The sequence below is a fragment of the Lepus europaeus genome, chromosome 19, assembly GCF_033115175.1.
Source record: "Lepus europaeus isolate LE1 chromosome 19, mLepTim1.pri, whole genome shotgun sequence".
Classification (NCBI taxonomy): domain Eukaryota; kingdom Metazoa; phylum Chordata; class Mammalia; order Lagomorpha; family Leporidae; genus Lepus; species Lepus europaeus.
Window position 1 is genome coordinate 61370597 of NC_084845.1, and position 24751 is coordinate 61395347.

Here is a 24751-nt window from a genome sequence, read left to right on the forward strand (position 1 = left end):
ACCCCTGTGTGACCTCATGTTCCTACCTGGCAACACCTGAGTGCCCACCAGCCAATCAGATTAATTAACCACTCCCCTTTGAAAGTGGATTAAAAACCTGGAACACAGTGTGTCCGGCCCTTTTTCCTTCCTCTCTCTGGCCTCTTGCCAGTAGGGGGCTGGCTGCACCAATTTGGCTGGCACCCCAAATTCTGATAATATATGTGGTACTTCAGGTGGGACTGTTGGGGAACTTTAAGGGGGCCACATACTGGTATTATATTTTAGGGGGTCAAATTTTGATATCAGACCTTGGTGAGTGAGACTACAGTGGAAAGAAGTGGCCATCAAAGAAGGACGTACCTATGCTAAAGGGTGGAAAGAACTTCCACTTTTCTTATGGCCTTGTCTAAATACTGACAGAGTTTGTGGATTCAAAGGGCATCCATAGCCTAGGCAGCTCATGTCAAGAGCCTTGGGTAGTCACTGACGTCATACATAAGAATGTTAGTTGTTGAATTAACATGAGGAGTCACTGTGCACTAATGCCCCATGCAGGACCTCTGTTCTCAATGAGTTGTATAATGAGAGTTAACTGTAAAACTAATTCTCAAACATGATTTTTTTTGTGTGTGCAAATTGTTGAAATTGTACTTAGTATAGAGTTGGTTTTCTGTGTACAAAGTTAATTGAAAGTGAATCTAATGGAGAATGGAACTGGGAAGGGGAGAGGGAGGAGGGGGGGTGGGAGTGTGAGTAGGAGGGAGGGTATGGTGGGAAGAATAACTATATTCCTGAAGTTGTACTTATAAAATATTCATTAAAATCAATTAATTAACAAAAATAAATATATTTATTATTGACAAAGTTTTGATATTTCTCTTGTTAATGTTTGTACATGTAATATCTACAATGACACATCTCTAAAAGTCACATCTTGTAACACTGTCTTGAAATGCATTTATTTGCCAACCTGTTTTGCTCTATGTTATGTTACAATATTACAGGGAAAAATGGCTGGACATCCGCTCACTATCCTGACTACCCAAGGGAGTCTGTCATGTCCTGCAGCTTCTAAGAAGTCCAAGTCTGAAACATGCACTGTAATAGTCAAAGGACCAGACAGTCATATCTACGTTTTGACCCTTACATCAGAAAATGCTTCTACAGAGAGGACTTTGAGAGATGTTGTCAGGTTTTAGATTTGTTCTCCTCCTGGAAATTATAATCAATTAGGGAGTAAGATGAGATGCAAGAAAGGTAGGTCACAGAAGGATCCCAGAAGCCATGAAATTTGCTGCAACTGAACCCTGATATCCAAGGGCACTTCAAAACATTCATGAAGAATAGAATTAAAAGATAACCTTATTTTTTTTGCCAAAATGCTTGAAATCCATGCATAATTTTTTCATAATATGCATTTCCATGAAGTTTTTGAAGACCCCTCATATTCATGAATGTCAACATCATCATTCTTTTGCATGTATATGTGGAAGCAAAATTGTACAGAAAAAAGTCATTCATAGGAAACTTTATTTGAGGCTATTGCAATAGGAGAGCCCAGACGGAAGTACAAACCTAACTCCCTGAGACAAACAGTGGGAGACCTTTTAACAGCCAAGGGGTAGGAGGATCATAGGCCATCAAGTTGGCTAATTGGCTTCATCCAAGGGAAAAGAAAATTTTCTCTTATCTTCATGACAGGAGGCATTTTCACAACTCGAAGCAAAGTGCCCATGGAAGTTAGGTGCCTACCCTCTGCAGAAGCTGGAGATGGGGCACTATCTTCCTTTGATGCTCACATTTCAAAGAGATGGCTCCCAGGTCCCTGAGGAAGACATTCCTGGGTTATAAAAAGAGGCCAGAGGATTTTAAAAGAATTTACATGTCAAAGAGACAGATGAAAAATTTATAATTGCAAATTTTCTAAAGGAAGTCCTCTAAGAAAAGGGAGGTCAGGGCCTAGAATCAGGGAGAAGCTGGTGCAAAGTTTAATCAAGCTGAGAGGGACCTTAGGCCCTCTGGGTCATGGGCAAGCCTGAACATTTTATGTAAACCACACAGTGGTCACATTTGATATTAATTGAGTAATTCAGTAACAAAATAATAGCACTTGATAGAACTCTACAGTTGGCAAAGCATCTCCCATACGCCATTTCTTTTTATCTTCACAGCCATGTGGTGGATACTCTGTAGTCACACCCCAGTGTATGTGTAGGAACTCGGTTTTCAGAACTGTTGAATGAGTTAACAGGTGAATGGCGGAGTAGGTGTTTCAGGGCATCTGACTTCTATGCCCTTTCCAACCTGCATTTCTTATTTAAAGGAACACTGGGATGAATTGTTCCGAGAAATGAATGAACATAGGTGAGCTATCATTATGTTTTGGGATTCTGGATTCCTACATTTTGTTTCTTTAAATTTTATTAAAGTAGTAAATAAGCAGAGTAGATAACTTTGGAAGATAATAAGCAGACAGGGCAATGCTCCCCTCCCCCTTTTAAGCTTTATTTATTTATTTGAAAGGCAGAATTACAGAAAGGCAGAGGCAGAGAGAGAGAGAGAGAGAGAGAAAGATCACCAATCCACTGGTTCACTCCCCAGATGGCCGCAGCTGTGCTGATCTGAAGCCAGCAGTTTGTAGTTTCCTTTGGGTCTCTCATGCGAGTGCGGCTGGGCCTACAAGTGCCCGTATGGGATGCTGGCACTGCAGGTGGAGCCTTTACCCGATATGCACAGCACCAGCTCTGTCAATTCTCTTTTAAAATGAGTCTACTGAATCTGTGGGAGTGCTATTTATAAATGACAACTCATGATAACCCATTTTTTTGTTGTAAAAAGTCTAAGACCACAATTGTTCCTTATCATATTCACTAAAAGTATTTCCGAGAGCTTTTGAAATTTCTTGCTCAGAAATTTCCCACGGAATATGCCCTAACATTTTAACACAAATAAAGGAAGATGGGACTTTCGGTTCAGGTGTGAGTTTTAATTTCATGAGCTATTTAACAGATTTCAAATGGAATCTTTCTGCAGTCAGCTTCAGAGACAAAGATTTTCTTTGTCATGGTTTCAACTTCATCTGCAAATGATTTTGATGAAGGAGAGAAGGGCTGGTCTGAACCCTGAAATATTTGCACCTGCTTTCTAATTGTCCCTGTGTTCAATATCAGGCTGAGGTCTTTCTTTATGTAAAGCTGTCATGGCCTATACAACTCTCTTCCTGTTTTGTGTGCTGAACATGTTCTCATGTGAGGTTTTTCTATCCTTTCTTTATGCCTCCTCCTGTCATTCTTCTACCTGGACATTTATTGCAGTTTTGATGTCCTGCCATAGTAATGGTTATCTTTTCACGGCTGTGCAGATGAGTGCTTCCATTTGGGGAGACTCCATACCTTTCCTCTAGGTCTCTGGATAACAGCTGAGAAAGCTCCGCTTGTCAAGTTGCTCACCTGGGTAAATGACTCGGGCCACTTGGTCATTTGCTTTATAGGGTCTGATGGTGTTTTCAATTCCTGCAATACAGGTTTGGAATGTTGCTGAGGTGAACATCTCAGCAAGATATACAGTGGGGGACAGAAAATGATGGCATGGTCATTACACAGGTTGGTCCCAAAGGGAGGAGGGGGCAGGTTCAGTATAGTCTTGTGATACTCTGGTATCATGTTGATAAATATTCGGAGCTGAAATATATCTTCTAGCAATTGGAGATGATTATTTTAGGGGGGCATGATCATTGTAAGGGTTGAATGTGAGTGTTAAATATCTCCAGGGACATCTGGAAGTATCTTGAGAAATAACTGTAAATATTCATTCTTAGACTGCAGATAAATCTAAGAAACCTATAGAAATGGTGCATGCATCGCACCATTCTTTTTAAAATTTTAATTAGATATCATCTATGCAAATGAGCCTCAGTCTAACCTTGAATTTTAGTGACCTGTACTTTGTGGTGAATTCTTTCTGGGATCTCGTCTATCACAACGAAAATTCCCCTTCCCATGTGATGTACATAACTAAAAAGCATTAGTAGTCAGCAATGGGTTATCTCATTTTTAATCAACCTCTAAGGTACAGTTTCCCACCTTCATTGTGGGATCAGCCAGTAAGGTACAATGTTAACTCTAAAAACTGAGCTGAAGCACTATGGGATTTAACTGCCATTTTGAGTAAAATCTTTTCTGTTTTAATTTACACGTATATTTTATACTACATTTGCTTAGAGTTTTGTGACTTATAAAGCATTTTATTTTTAATCTTTTTAACAGCCTTTTCAGGACCATAGGGAAATATATTTTCATTCTAGCATGTTTCCTTCTACATCATGCCAATTTATCTCTGAATATCCCCAACCAGACTGTAAGCTTTTGTAAGGATGGAAGCACATTTTATGCTGCTTTGTATCACATCAGTGCTCTTAATAGAAAAAACTAAATGTGTTTTTGTTGATTTATCCATTGTAAAAATTTAATACAGGGGAACTCAAAATACCCAGACAGCATGCCAGATTTTGCAGACTCTTCTAGGATTAAGCAAATTCTAAATTTTAAGGACCCCAATCAATCAATTCCCAAAGTGTGTTTAAAGATGCAAAATTCAGAGAGTTGTTATGAAATATAAGTCTCTCCATGCATGGTTAAAATTCAGCTTTATTTCAGTTCCTGAAACCCAGTCTGTTCCTTGTACTGTTGAAAGTAAAATTACAGAGGAATCACCCTGTTATTTACAAATATAAAGAAACGCAAGAATTGGCTGCCATCTCAGCTCCCCAGGAATTGCTTTATTATGTCTTTTAAAAATTTTATAAAGGCATATAAATGTATGAAGAGACAGTCAATCTGGAAACAATAAGCAAAGGACCAATGCCGTTAGTTTTTTCATCACCGTCTAGTGATTTTGAATAGATAAAAATTTCAGCCACTTAGAATATTTCACCACATGTGAGAGGCAGCGTCGTGGCAAAGGCTACTGTGTTGCAATAAGATGACATGGATCTGAATCCTACTTGGGGTAATGAGCATTTGTCTCAGCCTCAGGGATGCATGATAATCATACCACTTCACGTGATATTTATAAACAATAACATGAGAGAATCTGTATGTGATTGATTCTGTCAGTTGGAAAGCATTAAAAGTGTTAGCTATTGTTACGTCAAAATTTGGGAAAATGGTAAAAAAAAATTTATAGATTATTTTAGTTTCTAGTGCTGTATAGTATCCTATCCCCAAACTTAGTGCACAATGAGCACCATTTTATTTGTGTTCATGTTTGTGAGTTGGGAACTTTGAAATGGTCTGACTCAGGAGCACTGGTTTGGAGCCTCTTAGGTAGGGATCATTGGACATTGGCTGTGGGTGTAGTCATTTAAGAGTTTGACTTGGCGCTATGTTCAAGGTGCCTTCTCTACTCAGTTGAGGTTAGAGCTGGTGATGAGCTAGGACTGATTCTGAGGCTGTGGGCAAGAGCTTCTTCACTCACCCTCTCCAGTGCGGTGGTCTCTGGTTAGTCATTTACTGCTTGAACATCGCATTCTCCCAGAGTGAGCATCCTAAGAGAACCGTGTGGAAGTTGCATCATCTTGGCTTGCCTAGCCTCAGAAGCCACTCAACATTACTTCCTCTGCACCCTACTGGTTATGAGCATGTCACTAATACATCAGGGACGAGAGGACAGAGCTTCCCCCCTTATCTCTTGACAGGAGTGGTGTCAATGATGTGCAGACATGTTTTAAAACCACCTCTGTCATTAGAAAATGCATGTTAGAAATAAAAGGGGATATGTTTTGGAAAACAAGTAAGATCAGATGTTTTACAAACTATTTAAAGAATATCTTTGTGTTTGTAACTGTATCTTGTGCTGATATTATTTGGTGATTTGGTGATAGTGAGGGGTGAGTCCCAATATTTACAGGGACTCATCTGGTTCTTTGTGAACGATTGCTTTGTTCTATTTGAGGGGCTTTTTCCTGAATCTTTTCACCACATAACAGGACATGTGACCTCTTCCTGTAGACTTGCATTTCATTAATTTATTTGAACTTCAATGGCTTTCTGTCCTCAGGAACTCTCTAATCAATAGACAAAGTTCCTAACCTTTCAGCAGTTTAGTAACCTTACAACTTGATTCTATTATTAGCATGTATCCCTTTCAGAGGCCAATTATCCCAGTTGATGATTAGGTGTTATCACAGGCATCCCAGGTGGGGATTTTCCCAGCCTGCTTTGTGGCAGTCCCCCAGGTACCTCACAATCACATCTTCTCTGGCACTCCTGTAAGCTGACTTTCAGGTGCAGCTTACTCTTCCAGAGAAGGATTAGCTTATTTGCATTCATATGTGCTTTGTCATGTAGAGGGATTGGCAGGAAAAATTGCTGGAGGTACAATTTCTTGCCTCTAGGTGAAGCCAAGCTTCTCACTGTGAAGTCCAGTGGGTTTATTTTGAGTAGGCTGTCTGCCAAAGAGAGAGCTCTGCTGTTGTGTTGTTCCCAGACAAAAGTTATGCATTTTTTTGTAAGAGCCTCAGCATCTCCAGAAACTAGTAAAGGAAGTTGATGGAAGTGATGGCCCTCGGAAGAAATATGTCAATACAAGACCCAGGAGATGCTAGCAACCATGTCTCCTAGGGACATGTTATCTGGGGAATAATGTTTTTGTGGTGGTTGCTAGAAATCCAGCTCCTTTAGCCAGTACCTCTGTTAGAGTATTTCTGACCCTTGAAGCCCTTTCTGCTGGGATCTGTGGTAATAGGTTCTCATGGCATCCCAAACACAAGACCTCCACCAGTGACTGGTTGAACAAATTTCTACAATGTCTGGCAAGAAGGGAAAGATTAGAGGATGCTGATTCTGTCACAAAAGAGCATGCACTGTTGATTGCCTTATATGATTACCAAAATGGTTGTAATGCCCACAATCCAATAGTAGTAACCTGCTGTGGTGAAGAATCAGTTGTGAAAGGGTTTGAGTTCTAAGAGAGTGTCAGGGTTTACTTTCAAATTCTTCTCATTGGAAGTTGTAGGACGTAGGGTAAGCTATACTACTTCTTAAGGCCCTGATGTCCTCAATTATAAATTCCAGGGTATGACAGAAGATGGAGTATGGCTGAAGATGACCATTGTTACCTGACTTAGTAGAAATATTAATTTAATTTATTTTTATTTTTTTCTTCCACACATGCATGTATTAAACAAAAATTTCTTGACAAAAAGGCACAAAATGATTATATAAATTGTTTTGTAAGCCTGCTAAAACCTCAGCAGTTTGGATTCTGAGTATGCATAAAAGACTCACCAGAGGACACAGGGGCAGGAATTGCAAGCTTATTGTCAGAATCAGGCAACCAGAAGTCTTTTGAATCCATAGGTGGATCCGGGCTCACTGGGGGCTCTAATAAGACACTGAGAAACATTAATTTTAAATGATAACTCTAATTGTTTGGATTCAAATGGACTGTTCTCATTTTTAACATCCAAGAATAATTTCTCCTCCTTTTTGAAAAAATGATTTATTTACTTGAACAGAAGATCAGACAGAGAAAGAGACAGCAAGAATATGAATGACTGATCTTATATTTGCTGGTTCACTCCCCAAATGGGTGCAATGGTTGGGGCTGGGACAGGCCAAAGTCAGGAGCCGGGAACTTCATCCGGGTCTCCCACATGGTTCCAGGAGTCCAAGCACTTGGGCCATCTTCCTCTGCTTTCCTAGGCACATTATCAGGGAACTGGATTGGAAGCAGGCAGTGGCTTACCCACCGTGCCACAATGCCAGCTCTCTCTTTCTTTTTTTCTCTCTTTATTGGGCTGATCAGGAGAATGGAAGTCACTCTAGGTATTCCAAGATGCATGGAAATTAATACAGGGAATTAGAGACGTTCAAAGCAAATGAAAGGGCCAAAGGAGAAATGTCTCTGGTAAGATTTGGAATTTTGAGAACTTCTGCCCAGAAATCCCTTTGCCTGTGTTCCTGGAGTTGGTGATGTACTGGGGGATGCTGAGGGAGGCTTGGCAGGTTGTCACGTCTGCACTTACTGAAGCCCTCACTCTGCCCACCATGTGAGAATCACTGTCTCTGTTTCTTTTTTTTTTTTAATGATTTCCTTTTTTTAAAAAAAGATTTATTTTATTTATTTGAAAGACAGAGTTACGGGGGGGAGAGGGGGAGGTGTCTTCCATCTGCTGGTTCACTCTCCAAATAGCCACACAGCTGGAGCTGAGCCAATCCGAAGCCAGGAGTCAGGAGCTTCTTCTGGGTCTCCCACATGGGTGCAGGGGCCCAAGGACTTGGGCCATCCTCTACTGCTTTCCCAGACCACAGCAGAGATCTGGATCAGAAGAGGAGCAGCTGGGACTTGAACCGGCACTCATATGGGATGCTGGCGCTTCAAGCCAGGGCTTTAACCTGCTGCACCACAGCACGGGTCCCACTGTCTCTGTTTCTTTTCCATCTTCCACATCACTGCAGAATGCCCTTTACTTTGGTTCAAATAACAAAGAAATAGATAAGCATTCTTTATAAAAATTTTGAATTATTTTCTGTTTGAAAATTGAGGAATTGAGAATGCTGTATTTTGGATATTTTAGCTAAACTTTATGGTCTTCCCTTGCACCATAAAGATATGCCTTTAGAATAGTTCCATCAGGAAACACTAGACTGAAGCTTTACAATTCAGGTGGATACAGATTCATTTTTTAAAAAAGATTTATTTATTTTTCTGAAAGTCTTAGTTATACAGAGAGAGAAGGAGAGGCAGAACCAGCATCCGCTGGTTCACTCCCCAATTGGCCACAATGGCTGGAGCTGCGCTCCTCCGAAGCCAGGAGACAGGAGCTTCCTCCTGGTCTTCCCATGTGGGTGCGGGGGCCCAAGGACTTGGGCCATCCTCTACTGCTTTCCCAGGCCACAGCAGAGATCTGGATCAGAAGAGGAGCAGCTGGGACTTGAACCAGCGCCCATATGGGATGCTGGCAGTGCGGGTGGCAGTTTTACCTGCTATGCCACAGCTCCGGCCCCACAGACTCATGTTTGGCACTGCACTCTTCATGCTAGGGCTCTGTAGTTGAAGGTGAACTGTCACTGTGCTTTGCTCTGAGCAGGGTGGCTGAAGAGTCACAGTGTATTTATGAGGCCAAGGTGCTCATTGGCCTCTTCCGAAGAATGGATTTTCTGGTTCTGTAGCTTCTGGTCTTCACTTTGGCTGAAAAATTCAGCTTTTGGTGCTGCAAATCTCGCAGGTGTGTGAGAACTGCATCTCAACCCAAGTCGATAGTTCAATTAATTGACAATATGATGCCATTTAATTTATAAGATGGTGAGAACAATCCATAAAAGAAATTCTACCACCATTTCAGGTTCTTTCCCACTTAGGAAGTGCCCCCTGTGTGTGGGGGTGCAAGGAGGCATAGCATGACGTCTAATGGGTATTTTCTTTTCAAATTCGATGAGCAAGATTTTTTGTGCAACCTGTGCTAAACTTTGGGAGTTAAACAAATGAATGTTTTGAGATCAGAAGCCTTTGTGGAAAATTCTTTACCTATGTTAGAAGGCCCCTCCTTCAGAAGCAGCCCAGGGTGTTTATGAAGGCATTCCACTCTGCTTGTCTTGTGTCCGCTCACTTCAACATAATGTGTCCTACAGTGTGTTCCCCCTGGTCCCCTAAAGAGGAGGCCCCTCTCTCTATTTCCTTTTTTCTTTCTGTAACTGCATGTCCACAACAAACTGACAATATCCTTGCATTGCCTTTGAAGTGCCAAAACAACAAATACACAAACAAACAAATCCAAGAAACCAGAGGAAATAATCCTTTGTTTCCGGGAAACTGTACTTTGGTATAAGTGCACCAGAAGTCGTGATTATTATAAGTGAAGTTTTGAATTGTTGGAAAGATGTGGAACCATTTCAGATAGTTGTCTTTGTTTTAAGACGCCTGAGCCAGTCTTTAAGGCCCTATTAATCAGCACTTCTTTCCATCTCAGCCCTGACTGCTGACCCTGAGCTGGCAGTGGAAGTTAAGTCTTTATGTGAAAGTGATTTAATGTTACTTCTGCATGGATAAAGGCACAAAATCGTGGCCATAGACAGAGAATTGGAAATCTGAAGGCTCCCATAGAGCAGAAGTTACAAGTGTTAAAATTTCCAGTGATAGATAATGTTGTAGGTGTGTTTATTTCCAGCCCTATAGAAAACAAAGTCAACTTGAGCTCTATAAAGGTGGATGCTATCTGTGTCTCCTTTATGTATTAGATAAATATTTGCTATATATTATGTACGTGTTGTACATATTATATATCCCTTTTATGTATAATTTTCTGTGGATTCATATTGCTAAAGAAAATGGTTTGAAATAATATAATCACTCTATACTCTTCTGCTTTCCTTTGAGATTTTTTTGGTCAGTTACCATAGTTTCAATGTAATCTCTATTTTTAATAAGACAGGTGCAGGTTAGAGGTTCATGAGAACTCTGTAAGGTCACACTTAGCAAAGGTTATCCACTTGCCTTCAGTGTTCATGAAAGAAATGACCAAAGTGTCAGCTAATGCACCAGTAGTTCTGTGTGTAAGGTGTCGGAATGAATGCCAGGAAGAGCGATGTGGAAGGAGAATTAGAGAATTAGAGGGAAGGGAATTAAGTACTCTTTACTCACTCCTTACCCTTGCTACCCTCCATCGTGTTTTCACCTTCATTCAATTTTCGTATATTTGTGTACATGTTTACTGTTCCTCATAGATTATAATATCTTTGAGGCACACTTAACTCATCTGCCTTCCATCCCAGCCTAAAGCATTTAGCAATGCTCCTTGTACACGTTTCTTTCAGTGACTCAGGAGCAGAAAGCAACTTTACAATTTGCTAACCCATGAGTGTGCTTTGTAAGTCACCAATGTTAGGGAAAACTTCAGGGAATTAGGTTGCCTTAAGACTCCAATAAATCTTAAGTGGCAGGTTGAATGGTGTCCTGTAAAAAGGTGCACATCCTGATACCCAGAACACTGTGATTGGGATTTTATTTGGAAAAAGGGTCTTTGCAGATGTGATTAAGTGAAGGATCACTCAATGAAGAGATCATCCTGGAGTATCTGGCTGGACCCTAAATCCAATGATAAGTTTCCCCATAAGAGACACAAAGGGGAAATTTGGCAGAGAGATGAGGAAGTGGCTATGTGACCATGGAGATGGAGACTGGAGTGATGCGACCATGGTCTAGGGTCCACCAAAGATTGTTGGAGCCACCAGAAGCTAGGAGAGGGTGTGGTTTGGATTCTCTCCTAGAACCTCTGGAGGGAGGGCAGCCCTGATGATATCTTGATTTCACACTTCTAGGCTCTAGGCCTGCAGGAAAACAAATTTCTATGGAGTCAACAACTTTGTGTCATTTTATTATGTCAGTCCTTAGGAAACCAATAGATCTTGGTTCTGGAAAAGTCCTCTTAGAGATCACACAGCCTGTATCTGAAAAATATGAGAGATGAAGTACAGCTGTGGGCTTCCTGGTGTTCCCTTTTCAAATCCTTCTTCACCAATACTATACTAGGGGACTTCTCAGCACAGACTCTGGGGACAGGAGAATTGCATCCTGATTGAAACTAAGACTTCAGCTGCCACACTATTCAGAGAGCAGCCTTGCCTGGGAGATGAGGGTCAGAAAGGAAAGGTACTACCTCTCACAACCTCCTGCTTTTTGAGTGATGTTGTAGAGCCCCGAATTTATTCTCCATTGGTATTTTATCCCTGTAGGCAGACAAGTTACTATTAAACAACAGACTGTTTCAAGATAACATCTGAACAGACTTATGACACTGCAATGGAAGAAGAAATCACAATGAAGGAAATATTTGTATGTAGACAGATGTTCCTTGGAGGAACTGAACCTTGAGCTGGACTATGGGGAAAAAAAAGGGTTTGAATAAGTGGTGAGTGGAAAGGAATATATTTTAAGTGAATGCACAATGGGAAGATTAAGCAGGAGGAGTAGAAAATAGCGTTGATTGAAAGGAAGGTCCAGAGAAGCATGTCCAATGCTAAGTAGGGTGTTCAGTTGCCATAAAAGGAATCTGGATTTCTTCATCTGGGGACCCATTGCAGTTAGGGCTACAGCCTTAAGGAGTTATCACAGGTAATGTGGATGACACTGCAAATCACAACGCTCAAGTGTGGAAAGGACATCAAAGTTCCCCTCTCTTCCCCACTCCCAGCAAATCTTTCTTGATTTCTCTGGGCAAGGTTGAGTGCCCCTCATCTGCTGGACCCTGTGCATAATTCTACAACTGCTCTTGAGTATCTCTCTATGTGGTTTGGATTCCTCCTAAATCCAAAAGTTCTACAGAGAAATTTATTTCAGCCACTCAGCACAAGACTTGACTTCTAGTAGGTACTCCAATACTATTTCTATTGAACTCCACTGAATTTCAAGAGTGACTCCTGTACAAGATTAAAGGCCTGCACTCCAGCCCTAACAGCTATTGTCCCTTCGTAGTCAGGAGCTGTACAAAATGGTCTTTTAATAAATTTCACACTTGGGCAAACTATGCTCACAAAGTCTAACTCTGGGAAAGTCTAGCTCTTTCATGGTTTCAGAGTCTGTCCTAAGTGGGAGACAAACCTTGCATTTTTCTTTTCTTTCTTTTTTTTTTTTTAAGATTTATTTATTTATTTGAAAGTCAGAATTACACACAGAGAGAGGAAAGGCAGAGAGAGAGAGAGAGAGAGAGAGAGAGGTCTTCCATCAGATGGTTCACTCCCCAATTGGCCACAACGGCTGGAGCTGCGCCAATCCAAGGCCAGGAGCCAGGAGATTGCTCCAGGTCTCCCACGTGGGTGCAGGAGCCCAAGGACTTGGGCCATCTTCTACTGCTTTCGCAGGCCACAGCAGAGAGCTGGATCAGAGTAGGACCAGCCAGGATTAGAACCAGTGCCCTCAGGTCAGGGAGTTTACCTGCTGTGCCACAGCGCCAGCCCCTTCCATTTTTCAACAGAAGTTTTCAAAGGAAACATGTAAACCAAATAACAGGGTTGCCCATATTTGACGAGGACCTGATTGGGTTCTGCACGCTATGTTAAAGATCAGATATTAGGGGCCGGCACCGAGGCTCACTTGGCTAATCCTCCACCTGTGGCACCAGCACCCCAGGTTCTAGTCCTGGTTGGGGCACTGGATTCTGTCCTGGTTGCCCCTCTTCCAGGCCAGCTCTCTGCTGTGGCCTGGGAGTGCAGTGGAAGATGACCCAAGTGCTTGGGCCCTGCACCCGCGTGGGAGACCAGGAGGAAACACCTGGCTCATGGCTTTGGATCGGCACAGTGCGCCAGCCGTAGCGGCCAATTGTGGGGTGAACCAATGGAAAGGAAGATCTCTCTCTCTCTCTCTCTCTCTCTCACTGTCTGCTCTGCCTGTCAAAAAAAAAAAAAAAAAAAAAAGAAAAGAAAAGAAAAAAAGATATTAGGGAAGAGAGTATATCTGCTTGGGAGATGCCCACTCTGTGTTTTTGTTCCTCTTCTTCCAGGTGTGTAATGGGCGAGGATGAGGGGAGGAGGGAGCTTACCCTGAACCTTGGATTTCCGGGAGGGGAGCTTGGAAAGTTGCTAGTTGCCATGGTGCCTGCAGGACATGAACAGGAGGTCATTGTTACAGGGAAACGCACGCCAGTGTGGGTGGAGAAGGGAGGGGTGGAGTATAACTTACCGCTCACCTTGTGTGAAGTCTTGGCATTGTAAACAACTGAATATAAGTAAAGGGAGAAGACGTTTGCTATGACGGACTTGTAAAACAGAGTACCTACCTTTAAGGTAGCATGAGAGACAGGCAATGCATTCAAGTGTCTGTGACTAAGTTGTTTTCCTTGTTTTGATATGTCTTAGCTGTTTGCAGGTACTATCCCTAAGGCCTTGAGTGCTGGCTTTGTTTTTTTCCCCTGTCTTAATGTGATTCTCTCTTTATACTTATTAATAATTCAGACACGTTGCCTAACAACAGGTTCCCAAATATCTGGAGAAATTTAGTCCCTTACAATAGAGAATAGTTGAAAGCTGAGAAAAATTGAGGCAGCTTTTCTGCATTTCACCATGTCGCTGCCCATGCTGGGTGTTGAGATCTGAGCCTCTTTGCTCTCCTAGTTGGAAACTTTAGGGCATATAAATATTTATATTAGATCTAGGCTTAACCTATCCATAGATAGAGTGATCTGAAGAGCTCTCTGAACATGTGAGAAGTGTGTCTTACTGTAGAAATCTTGTCCTCATAGTAGTCCTGTATCCTCCCCTCACTGGATGGGATCCGGGTCAATTCTCAGTGCCTTTCTGCAGGTCACCTTGACTTGTCCTACGACTGGAGGAAGACCATTTGGTTCAAGAGTTTATTTGTCTCTTAATGTTTTTTTTTTTTTTTTTTAAAAACACATACTTCACTTAATTGCATAAAATAGCTCAGCTACAGAAATATCAGCACAGATTAGTAAGGAATAGCAGTCAGAGTTCCCTAGGGACATGAAATCAGCAGGATGGATAGACAAATACAAGAAAGAGATTTATCGTGAGGCACAGATGTCTGTGATTTTGGAGGCTGAGAAATCCCATGATCTGCTTCTGCAAGCTGGAGGCCTGGGAGAGCTGGTGGTGTAGTTCCAGTCTTCGTCTGAAAGCCTGCAGTCTGATAGCAGGAGAAGCAGGAGGATTCGGCTTGAGAACAGACAGCAAATTTACTTTTCTTCTGCTTTTAAGTTCTGTTCAGGCTCTCAGCAAACTGAACTATGTCCATCTGCCTTGGAGAGGAAAATCTCCCTCACTCAGTTGACAGATTAAAAGGCTGGTCTTTCCCAGAAACATGCTCACAGATGCACACAGAGATAAGGTCTAACCAGTTATCTGGGCATCCCTTAGTCCAGTCAAGTTGGCATATAGCATGAGCCATCATGCAAGGAATATTCTAAAGTGTTAGAATGCCTTAATCAATGGCAAGTCCAATTAAACGTTCATAGCTTCATATGTTGATGTCCAGGAAGTGATGGTGGTACACAATATATTTTTTAAATTCTCATTGAGCACACAGATAGTTAAACATTTACACCTCTCTGTTTGCTGGTTACATGAGATGTATGATGCAATTACCTACTGAAATGTATTTTCTGCTTTGTGTTGGAAATCAAATGTTTTGTTCCTTAACACGATTAGTAAACTTTCTTATAAACTTTAAAAATAAATAAAAATATATCTTGCCCAATATGAAAAATATTAACAACAAAGAAATAAATCTTGTCTAATATCAAAAATGTTAACAATATTTAGCTCTGATGAAGATAGAAGGTAACTGTGATTCTCATATTCTGGGATGGGAGCACAAACCAGTAAACCTCTCTAAAGACTGTCACAAGTCAGCCATTATGGAAAACAGTATGGAGAGTCCTCAAAAAACTGTCAGTAAAACTGCTGTACAGTCCAGCAATCATACTACTTGGTATGATTCCAAAGTCAGTCTGTTGAAAAATATCTGCACTTGGCTGGCGCCGTGGCTTAATAGGCTAATCCTCCACCTTGCGGTGCCGGCACACCGGGTTCTAGTCCCGGTCGGGGCGCTGGATTCTATCCCAGTTGCCCCTCTTCCAGGCCCTCTCTCTGCTATGGCCCGGGAATGCAGTGGAGGATGGCCCAAGTGCTTGGGCCCTGCACCCGCATGGGAGACCAAGAGAAGCACCTGGCTCCTGGCTTCGGATCAGCACAATGCACTGGCTGCAGCGGCCATTGGAGGGTGAACCAACGGCAAAAAGGAAGACCTCTCTCTCTGTCTCTCTCTCTCACTGTCCACTCTGCCTGTCAAAAAAAAAAAAAAAATCTGCACTTGAAGCTTATTGCAGCACTATTCATTATAGCCAAGATATGGCAAGCGAGTGTCAGTTACTCAGGAATGGCTTCGGAAACCACCTGGAAATGGAGCCTGCCTGGCAACAGGCTGTGATTGGTTAGGGCATAAACTGCCCCTTGACTGGATTGGTTGCTTCGGCTATATAAGCTGCTGTACCAACTGAAATAAATGAGTGTGGGCTGCTCACCTCTGGCCCACTTTCACCCGACTCCCGGTGTCTGTGTGGTGATTCCATGCCTCTTAACCCCCACCACGCTCCTCATCTCAGAACAAATCAATCTCAACATCTGGTGCCCCGCGTGGCTGAGAGAGAGACAGCGTGACAGAATTGGCAAGGTCCCCCCTTGATTTTGGCAAATAGGCCCCTTGGTGCTTTGTGTGCTGTTTGGTTATGTGAGGTGGGTTCAGAACCCCCTCCTAAGCCCCTTTCCTTGTCCTTGTCCTCGGTCTAAGTGACCCCAGGTTAGGCACACACCGCCCAGAAGCGTAAAGCCACTTCTCAGCTCCTCCTTTTACTTTCAGTTCTCCCGGCGAATTCACATAAGGGACTGATCACCCCAGAATTCGGAACCAAGTCATCTTCCCTCACTTGAGAGAGGTGATGCTCCAGAGACACCATGTGGGCATATGGCCTTGACCTAACGAATCAAGGAAGTCCCCCACTAAGCACAGGACATACTTATGATCTGATACACCACTGTCTGTTCATCTAACATAGGGAACCCCTTGCATAATGCCATCAGCTGCTGAGGTGCTAGGAATTTATTTTGTTATGGCAGCAATGCAGTGGGTGTCTTTCCTTTGGCTAGAGTTGGTGTGGTATGCTGCTCTTAAGTGCTCAAACATGGGAAAGATAACCCCCTCTCAGAAATCCACACAGATTACCAAACATAATGAATCTGTGAGTGATAAGAGCCTGTCACTCCAGGCCACTGCCTCACAGGCAACAGTTGATGACTTGGGGAGAGAGAGCTTTGACAGTGGAAATGACATGACAGCAGACAACGCAGCAATGCCTAGTCAGCCACCCCTGAAATACCCGTGGCATGAATTTAGATGACCTTGATGCAATAACCTATGCGAGGTCATCCCATCTGCACCCAGTGAGGATCCCCACATTTGTGGCAGTCCCCAGGCATCCCAGGCTCTCAGGGCATCTGCTAGACCCCATCCCACCCGCATGTTTGCCATTAATGTTGGAGTGGACACAGAATTCAGGCCCTGGATTTCAACTCCTGTAAAAAGGCTTCTGCTAACCAAGGGCCGAGGATATGTTTGTGTCTTTCCAGAGAATGTGGGACAGCCCATTTGGGTACCAGCCAGAAACATCAAGCCTGCTACTGACAGCCAACCAGAACCAGTAGAACAAGACTGAGAGTCCTCCTTGTAGCAGACACACCTGCTACCAATTGTCAAGCTGCTGCCCTATCATCCTACCTTGAGGAACTGCCCATAGCCACATCCGTTACTGCTATATACCCCACGTTTGAGTCAGCCACTCAAACGGCCCACAGCCTGTGTGCGGTCACACCATTCTTGAATACCACTGTTCCTTATTCCTGCCTCCATCTGAGCAAGCACTCCTGTGGTATCCCATTTTGAGGGCTGGTTAGTCAACAATGGGTAAGATCCCCTGGGGTGCAACCTAAGACAGGCACAGCTGCATACGGAGACCACAAGGAAACGGGGTCAACAATGGTATGGCCAAGAATCATGCCTCCCGTTGCTCAAAAATAAACAAAAAGTGGGAAATGTGGTGGAATGAGAAGGCCATGCCAAGATGACCGCTGGCAAGCGAGTGTCAGTTATGTGTGGTGACTCAGCGCCTCTTGCCCCTACCACGCTCCTCCTCTCAGAACGAATCCACAGCAACAAGAGAGAGATGAAGAAATAGTATTCAGCCATAAAAAGAGTGAAATTTTTTCATTTGTAGGAACATGGGTAGAACTGGAGAATATTATGGTACATGAAATAAGTCAGTCACAGAAAGGCATATACCACCTGTACTCTCTTATATGTGGAAGCCAAAAAGCTGATTTTACAAAAGTGGGGAATAGAATAGTGATTACCAGAGCCTGGACAGGGTATGAGAGAGGGCGAGCAAATTTTCCATGGAGAGGGGATGATTAACATTGAGTACAGGGATGCAATTAGGAATAATAACTCATAATATTCCATTGAATAGTAAGAATACTATGGTTGACAATGATTATTTGAATATGTTAGTTGAATAGCTAGTAGGGAAGAGTTTAAATGTTCCCAACACAAAGAACTGATAGCTTTCTTGGGTGAAAACTGTGCCAGTTACTCTGATTTGACTATTACACATGGTATACATTTGTTGGAATATCACATGGTACCCCACACATTTGAAAAATTGCTAAGCATCAATGAAAATACAAATATATTAAAAAAATCGATACAATTGCTTGGTAGTATCTACTAAGTTAAACAGATGCACACCCTTTGTACAGCAGTTTCACTGTTAGGTATCCAGCAGTCCCCTTTATCCATGGTGGATACTTTCCAAGACCCCCAGTGGTTGTCTGAAGGAGCCATGGTACAAAGCCTCTACAGGAGCACTGCGATTCTGCGACAGATCTGATAACAGAGAGTTACTGTGTGGCTAACTGGTGGGTGCGTATATAGTGAGGATGTGCTGGACAAAGGATTGGCTCCTGTTCTGGGCGAGCTGGCCTGTGACAGTGTGAGATTTCATGCTGCTGCTCAGAATGGTGCACAATTCAAAAACTTACAAATTGTTTATTTGTAAAACTTTCCATTTAATTTTTTTCAGACCATGGTTCATCATGTGTCACTGAAACTGTGGGAAGTGAAGCTGGCTAAGGAAGGACTACCATTTAACCAACTGGAGTGCCTATCCATATTCGCCAAAAGATGCCTACTAGCATCCTGGTAGTGTCCATATTGGTAATATCCACCATCAGTAGTTGAATAAATGAAGAAAAAAAAAAACCCCAAATATCCACCAAATGAGATACCCTCCATCTTAATGAGAATTTATGAACTTTTATTGTAGGTAACAACAGGAACAAATCTGCCAAACATAATATTGAGTGAAAAAAGCTAGAAGAAAAAATATGTTAACTAATGCTTAAAATATCAGACAAAATAATCTGTGATTTTAGAAGTCAGGGAAATGTTTAACTTGGGTGGTGGTAAGTGGGGTGGATTACTGATAAGGGGGTGTGTGGATACTCTTACAGCTTTTTTTTTTTTTTGGACAGGCAGAGTGGACAGTAGAGGGAGACAGAGAGAAAGGTCTTCCTTTTTGCCCTTGGTTCACCCTCCAATGGCCGCCAAGGTAGGCGCGCTGCGGCCGGCGCACCACGCTGTTCCGATGGCAGGAGCCAGGTGCTTCTCCTGGTCTCCCATGGGGTGCAGGGCCCAAGCACTTGGGCCATCCTCCACTGCACTCCCTGGCCACAGCAGAGAGCTGGCCTGGAAGAGGTGCAACCTGGACAGGACCGGTGCCCCGACTGGGACTAGAACCCGGTGTGCCGGCGCCGCAAGGCGGAGGATTAGCCTAGTGAGCCATGGCGCCGGCCCTCTTCCAGCTTTTGATTGAGTGTTGCTTATGCTTTGCTTTATGGTGAAAATTGATCCAATAGCACATTTCTTGATTTCTTTTTTGATTAGTATTTATCTTGTTTTATATATATATATATATATATATATTTGTACCTATATATTGTTATACCAATATATATAGTTATATGTTATATATTTTTCTGTCAATCTAATGACACACATTTGACTTACTGACTTCTGTATATGCTATAATTCAATAGACCACTTTACTTTTTTTTTTCAAACTTTTATTTAATGAATATAAGTTTCCAAATTACAGCGTATGGATTACAATGGCTCCCCCCCCATAACTTCCCTCCCACCTGCAACCCTCCCCTTTCCCGCTCCCTCTCCCCTTCCATTCACATCAAGATTCATTTTCAATTCTCTTTATATACAGAAGATCAGTTTAGTATATATTAAGTAAAGATTTCAACAGTTTGCCCCCACATAGTAATACAAAGTGAAACATACTGTTTGAGTACTAGTTATAGCATTAAGTCACAATGTACAGCACATTAAGGACAGAGATCTTACATGATATTTTTAAAAAATTGATAAATTTTCTATGCAATTTCCAATTTCAAACCAAGTTTTTTTTTTCATTTTCAATTATCTTTATATACGGAAGATCAATTCAGTATATACTAAGTAAGGATTTCATTAGTTTGCACCCACACAGAATCACAAAGTGTAAAAATACTGTTAAAAGTAAAAGTACTAGTTATAGCCTTACTTCACATTGGACAACACATTAAGGACAGATCCCACATGAGACGAAAGTACACAGTGACTCTTGATGTTGATTTAACAACTTGACACTCTTGTTTATGGCGTCAGTAATCTCCCTAGGCTCTAGTCATGAGTTGCCAAGGCTATGGAAGCCTTTTGAGTTCACCGACTTTGATCTTATTCCGACAGGGTCATAGTCAAAGTGGAAGTTCTCTCCTCCCTTCAGAGAAAGGTACCTCCTACCTTGATGGCCCCATTCTCTCCACTGGGATCTCACTCGCAGAGATCTTTCATTTAGGTCTTCTTCTTTTTTTTTTTTTTTTTTTTGGCCAGCGTGCCTTGGCTTTCCATGCCTAAAATACTCTCTTGAGCCAGATCCAAATGCCTTAAGGGCTGATTCTGAGGCCAGAGTGCTATTTAGGACATCTGCTATTCTATGGGTCTGCTGCATCTCCCGCTTCCCATGTTGGATCGTTCTCTCCCTTTTTGATTCTATCAGTTAGTATTAGCAGACACTAGTTTTGTTTGTGTGATCCCTTTGACTCTTAGACCTATCAGTGTGATCAATTGTGAACTGAAGATGATCACCTGGACTAGTGAGATGGCATTGGTACATGCCACCTTGATGGGATTGTATTGGAATCCCTTGGCATGTTTCTAACTCCACCATTTGGGGCAAGTCCAATTGAACATGTCCCGAATTGTACATCTCCTCCCTAGACCACTTTACTTAAGAGCGAATATGAGCCTAATGCCATGCCTGTCCTCCTGTTGTTATTGGTCCCAAAATAATTGAATACAATGTTTATATTTTCTTATATTTGATTTAAATTTCTTTTAATGATGGAATGGGAGAGAAGAAATATTTGAAAGAAATGAAAGAGCAAAGCCCAAAGTAACTGGCTTGAATCACACTTTAAAAACTTTATTTTTTAAGGGAAGTGGGAAGAGAGGGTTAGAGCGTGTTTCTGTGTGCTACTTTACACCACAAATACTTGCCATGGCTAGGACTGGACTGGGGCTGGGTTGAGGCAGAAGCTGGGAGCCCGGACCTCAGTCCAGGGCTCCATTTGGTGACTGGGACCTCCAAGTGTCTGCATTAGCAGGAGGCTGGAGTTGGGAGCCAGAATAGGCTATTGAACCAATGCACTCTGATAGAGGATGTGAGTGTCTTAACCACTACAGTAAATGCTGCTACCTCATTTAAATTACCTTTTAAATGAAGCAATTGACTAAGAATATTCTTAGATCAAGAGTGAGGTCTTTTCATGCTAAATAAAAAGGGGTGATGATCACCAAAAAATATCAAAGTATTTAAGAGTAAGTTAAAACAATATGGTTTGACAAGCTTTAGAGATGAATAACATTTTTCTCAAAAGACAGAAAAATAAGTCATCTAGAGTAGCCTTAAGACAATAGACAATGCCTATTGTTTGTGATAACAATTTGATTTATATTGCATATAATACTTATCAATGGAATAAATATTTGCTATGCAAATTAAAGTAATCAAATCAAAGTAAATGAGATATCTACTTTGATTTAAATTAATCCTAAGAAATTTGAGGGAAGGATAATTAGCAATTAGACTTGAAGATAAGGGAGAAATGTGACAAAGCTAAAACAGACAAGCAATAGAATAAGTGACAGAAGATCATTTCCTAAAATAATAACCTGCACGTATTGCTTTCTGGAGAGACAATGCAAAACGAAACAAAACAAAACAAAGCCACAAACATCTTCATATAGCGTAAACTCAAGTCTTAAAATCTTAAAACATTCAGGTGCAAGGTCATCAGCATTTATAAAATGTGGCTTAAGAAGTGTTATTTAAAACCAAGCCATTGCTGGAAGAATTATGCAGAAATTTAAAAAAGAGCACTTCTTTATTAATTCCCTTAGATTTCTCAGAAATCCACACATGTAACTGAAGTCTGTCTGAAATATCAGACATTTGAGGGGCTATGACTGGTACATTGTAAATACAGTGAGTATGAAAATCATTGCAAATTATCTCAGAGTTCCCAGGTGTAGGTCTTCCTAAGCATGCCAAGAGCCCCATGTTGCTGCCTGGACAAAGTGTTCACCCTAAAACAATCAAGGGCTGTGCTTGGAACATTACCAGATTTTTTGTTGGCATTTCACACAAGCAATTTCAACATTCCCAGTAAGTAAGACAGGCACGAGAAAAGGTTAACACATATGGCTGTAGAGAACCTGTGGCCGTCGTCTTTACCTGTAGCACAATTTAGCGGAATAGCAATTTTATGCTATTTATTTCTGTAATTTATTTATCTGAAGGAGAGATGATAAGGAAGAGGAGGTATATGAAAAGCAACTGGAGGTGGAGCAGACTGGATAACAAGGAGGAGGGTGGGGAGAAGGGAGATGGAGGAGAGAAGGCGGCAAATGAGCAAATGAGAGAACAAACTGGAGGTTTTAGTTCCCAATCTGAAAATACAGATTCCTGGGATCCACGTCAGGCCACAGCCTTGATAAAACACTTGGCAGGCGGCTCCGATCATCAGCAGGGTTCCAGGTAAGTGAGTCAGAGACTGACATCGCCCAGGGACAACCCTGTCGGGTTCCTCTCTTGCGGGTCTGCACCCTTTGGTGAGTTGTTGCTGGTGTAGGCTTCAGTGCCTCCCTGGGGAACAAAGGAACCTCAGAACCCATCGCTAGGCTGACTGGTGGGGTGTCTTAGAGCAGAGATGGATTCCAAGGCTCTTATGCTCATAATAAACTCATTGAGGATCAGCAATATGTCTTTTCCAACTGTTCCTGTGGTACTCACCTGGGGGCCTCATGTGAAATTAGTGATGGTAAGTGTGTTGAATTGGACGTATCATGCAGTCTACTGTTCACCTGTTTATGGCAGGCGCTCTCCAAAGCTAAGCTCTAACTTGATTGGGACCTCTGTAAATACCCTACAACGCAAATAGGGAATACTATCAGTTGAGAGAGTTTTTGTTTCCATAAAGCCAGAGCAAGTGGATCCGTAGAAATACGTAATTCTGGAGCCCCGTGCCTTTTTGCAAAGACCCATACTGAGACTCGTACCCTAGTCTTTGTGCCTTGCAGCATAAGGCAAGACATCCCACTCAGAGTCGAAGTGCATTCCATCATGGAGAAGGTAGCCGCCCGCACAAACACATTGCTTCTGTCAGTTTCACACTGCCTTGTTATCCTAGCACCTGCTGTTCAGAGGAAGAGGAAAGCTGAAGGAAATAAAGCTCAACACAGAGCAGAGCTGTGTCTGCAGTGCAGGCTTCGGGAAAAGGACAAGGGGGTTGTCAGGGTTTCCTTGATGGGGGAAGTGCCATTGAAATAGAGTATTGGTGTAGTTAATTGAGAAGAAAGAACAAGGTGAAGTGAATTTGAGAGGAAAGCAGAAAGGTTTTGATGGATTTTTGCTCACAGATCCTGAGAGCTGGAATGGGCTTCAGAGAATCCCAATCTTGTCATCGTGCAGGGAAGGGAAGAGAGGCTCAGTGGGGGTGCACGCCGTTTCCTGGTCGCTGGGAGAATCCTCTCTGGAACCATCCCTTTTGTCAACAAAAAGCCCACTTTTATAATTAAAACACTGACTTCATGTATTTATTTACTTATGTCATTTTTCATTCTTAGAGGAAAGATGCAACAAAGGAATTCACAAAATGCCTAAGTGGTTTTGGAACAGTGCAGTGCTGCAGCGACAGGGCCTCTCTAGTGGGTGCTGAGGCCCCCAGCCTGGGCCCCTGAGCAGGGGCTTCTGTCCGGTGATCAGAGCTCTGGTTGCAGAACAGCGAGACTGCTGCTGCTTCCCCACAGCTTACGCTGTCTTACCCGTCAGCCCGCTCTGGAGGGAGAGGCCAGGGGTCTTGGCAGGACACTGTAGATTCTTGCCGTGTGGTCTAATAAAGGAAACCCTTCTGAAAATTTCCCCATGAGCTCGAGGGTGTAGGGAGCGTGGCTCCATATGGAACTTGGGTTGCATTCCTGGAGTCTTGGGGATTCTGTCTTTGTGAAGTTGGAGCTGGGAAAAAAAAACGCAGGCTTGCAGCGAGAGTCTCCTGCGGTTGGCTCTTGTCTCTGCAGGACTGTGCTCGCGACCCCGCAGCCACTGTCCTCTCGGATTCCTGTTCACTGTGAGGCAAGAACAACGTCCAGCGCATGAACAGCCAGCAATGGCCTCTGCCAAGCGCGGGGGAGTCGGGCAGAGGCTCTGCATTCGTTTCCCTCGAGTTCCCGAGGCTCCTTCTCCAATGCAGGGCAGAATCTGATAGCATTGGTTTTTTTCTTGGTTACCTGATTTTCTAATTGGCCATCAAGGACGTTCAAGATCCTCATGGGGTACTCATACACAATGAGTGATGAACAACTTCCTTCAAAACAAAGACCATGAACCGTTGGTCGCCACAGAAATACGTTCTCAGTCTTGGCTCTGCTAATTTTCCCATTCTTCTACTGAAACATCAGCTTGTGCCTGAATGCTCTCTCTGATGTATGTAATGGGGGGACAGCACGCCTCAGTACTCTGACAAAGAGAAGTGAGTGGACGGAGCTGTAATACAGTGAGTCTGCAGTTTTATGGGGGAGAGGGGAGCTTACTGATGTTTTT